Source organism: Cryptomeria japonica, chromosome 10, assembly GCF_030272615.1.
Source record: "Cryptomeria japonica chromosome 10, Sugi_1.0, whole genome shotgun sequence".
NCBI classification, from domain to species: domain Eukaryota; kingdom Viridiplantae; phylum Streptophyta; class Pinopsida; order Cupressales; family Cupressaceae; genus Cryptomeria; species Cryptomeria japonica.
This window is the reverse complement of record NC_081414.1, coordinates 601,066,586-601,069,925: the sequence shown is the minus strand read 5'-3', so window position 1 is coordinate 601,069,925 and position 3,340 is coordinate 601,066,586. Positions and strand designations below refer to the sequence as shown.

General features: G+C 32.7%; 1 non-coding gene across 1 annotated transcript; it reads right to left on the bottom strand.

Annotated features, from left to right (window-relative positions):
* Window positions 1–2,565: 2,565 nt before the first annotated feature.
* TRNAK-UUU (transfer RNA lysine (anticodon UUU)) lies at window positions 2,566–2,638 on the bottom strand. Its single transcript has one exon. It is a non-coding gene; the product is annotated as a tRNA-Lys (tRNA).
* Between the last annotated feature and the right edge of the window lie 702 nt (window positions 2,639–3,340).

The following is a 3,340-nucleotide window of genomic DNA, read 5'->3' as shown; positions in this document are numbered from 1 at the left end:
GGGTTTGGAGGGCCCATAGACATTATATAGTAGAAAGGCAAAATCTGATTGCAGGCTCCTAACGATGCAACACATCCAATTCTTAATAGTTGATACAAGAGAGATATCAATTTTGTAAGGCTTCCATATGATCAAGAGGCCACCAGAGGCCCCCTCCACCTCTTGTGCTTGTCCTTTCCAACCATGACAGCTTGCAATGAAAGAATCTGAATTCTCCTTTGAGAGCTTAGTCTCTTCAAATAATAAGATATTGATCAATTAGTTGTGAATATGGTGTCTGATCATACGCCTTCTGTTAGAAGCATTAAGGCCCCTAAAATTCCATGTAATGATCTTCATTGGCCGCCAGAGGAGGAAATGCCTCCTTTGGATCGCAACAAATAGGATCTGATGGACGTTTGATCAGGGAGCATACCATCCTCTTCACGCTTGATCTTGTTTGTCTTTCTTCCGACTCTATTTTTAAAATCATGGGAAGTCGGCTCTGCCATTAGTTTGGCTAATAGTTCTAGGTTCAACAATGTTGACATTGTCATCCTCTCCTTCAACAATGTCGTTCCTAGCCGGACTTAAAGTAGGATTGAGAACCTCGTTATCTATGGGGTTGGGTTTAGAGATAACCGTTTCTAACTGAAAATTTTCAATATGTTGATTAACAGGATTGTTGCATTCAAGTTTGTCGATGTTGTGCAGAATAATTTCTTTGCCTCGGTTATCTGCATTAACTTCCTCTGATTTGGGTTTCCAAACTTTGTGTGTTGGAGGAGGATCACTGTTGCAAACTTCTTCATTATGATTTTTGCTTCTACACCGAAGACAAAAGAATTTTGATTTCTCGATTTCAACTGCCTGCTTCCATACTCCAGACTTAGTCTTCAGATTGATGAAGCCAGGGGTATTGGTGATGTGGATGATCTCAATCCGCGCAAAACGTATAAAATCATCTCTGCCCATATCAATATTAATTGTTTGCCCAAGGGTATCCCCAATGGCTTTCAAACAGTTTTCGCTCCAAAATTTGAAGGGGAGATTATGAAACCGTAACCACGTTGATCCATTAGAGGGAGTCATGATTGTGGGATCAAAATTTGGAGACCAATTTTGGACAAAGATGAAAGAATCATTCCATTTCCAGGGTCCCGCTTGCAATACGAAGGCTTTATCAGATTCTAGAGCGAATTCCACCTTAAAAAATTGTCTCTGCATAAAGTAGATATCTTTTGCATTCGGCCAATGTTCTCTGACCTAGAACCTGATATCAATTCTCTGCTTGTTTTTTTCCCAAAAACAGTACTATGACAGCTGCCTCTCTCAAAAATTCAATGTCTTTGTTTATGATGTCTTCCATGTCCATGGAAATCTCCTGCAAATTTGGTGGGGACTTCCATGAAGGGTTTTGAAACCCCCGATTTCTCCGCCATCTCTTCCTTTGTGTACCAATTTTTAATTTATATATAGTGAAGACTAACTTGTACTCCAAGTTAAATAAAAAAGAATCGACCCAAGACTACAAGATAATGCACTCTAATGCCATTATCTTGAGAAAGTGGTACAACTTCTACTTTCATGAGTTACCCTGGGTCTTATGATGTATTTCACTTCTAACAGATAGTTTCTATTTTGATATACCTACATCATATAGAACTTTACCAAGAACACCAATATTATTCAAATATCATAAAAATCATGTATGATAGATACATTAGATTCATTACACTTGCTAGGTTAACTACTAAAGTCAAATTCGCATTGTTTAGGCCATCAATTATATATTGATAATATATCATAAGTATCGACTCATATCAAGAAGTCATTATGATTATTGTACCAATTTATGTATCATAAAAAATGAACTAAATATGAAATCAACAAAATAAGGTATGAAATTATAAAGTCTTAAGAGGATGTCACGACACATACTCTTGTGCTTAGTTTGGTTCATAGTCTAATCTCTATATGTATTCATTCTTTTTTCAAACATACATAACCATACATTTACCATTAATTCATCCCATTCATATTTACTTTTATATATTAGCTTCATGCCTCAAATTACTATTTTAGCCAAAGACTCATTTCTTTGTTGCATTGGATTTGACCTAATTCAATTGTATAAAACATGAGAATGAAATTAATTTTGTTTTAAATTAAATTCTAATCATTTTGACCTATAATATAGAAATTAGATTTAAAAATACATCCAAAAGATAAATTGATTTAAAAAAATAAAATAACTTAATTTTTTAAAAATTAAAAAAAAACTTTAATAAAATAGAAAAAAATATTCTAAATTTTCATTCATACCTCAAATTTCCATTTTAACTAAGACTTATTTCTTTGATTCTATCATTCAAAATTCTCATCTAATAATGAGTCCAACGCTAATACAGATTAGATTTTTGAAAAATTCAAGTTTCTCATCTAATAAAATGTCTACTTGACGACTAATATAGAGATTAGACTTGGAAACGTTGGCTTTGTATTACTATATTCCATTTATCCACTTTGATTAATTAAAGGCAAAAATGTTGTCTCGCTTAGGTCATATTTAACTCAAATTAAAACCGCCGTCTGTGGGAATCGAACCCACGACCACGTGGTTAAAAGCCACGCGCTCTACCAGCTGAGCTAAGACGGCTTATCTGTCAACTCTTTTTCAACCAAAGGAAATTGAAAGAAAACTGTGGATGCGATTCATAAATATGGGAAAAAATAGAATAGCAATAATGATACGTGTTTATCTTATATTATTATATCATACAAAATTAATTGTTTTTTATTATCATAAATATAATTCCGAAGGGAATTAAATTTTTTGTTTGTATCAGTCATCCAAGAAAAATGTGCGGATTGGATATCGTTAAAAGATTCATAAACATGGGAAAAATAGTGGCAATTACAAGTAATAATAGTAATTATAAATTATGAGTTATAAAAAGTTATAAATAAAGTTTTGTTGTGTTTTTGTACATTCAAGGAATTTTAAACTGCTTTCAAACTATTCAAATTAACATATATCGCTTAAAAGGATCATTTTGCATATTCAAGCAAAAATAAATTATTTGCAGAAAGTGTTGGAAAGTGACTTTACCCTGCATAAACACAATAACTCTGAGCTGGTTTTTATTTATTTTATTTTGATTACCATTTTATGTTGCAGGACAACTAATCTTTGTTTGTAGACTTCTAATAGGGTTTTCAAATTTTAGGGTTTTTTATCTCTAGAATGTTTGTATGCAGGTCTATACAAATATTTTGTGGATGCAGATCATTTAATAGAGACTTAAATCAATAACACAAAACCAAAATAAAAAGGGAAAGAGTACAAAATAACAAAATG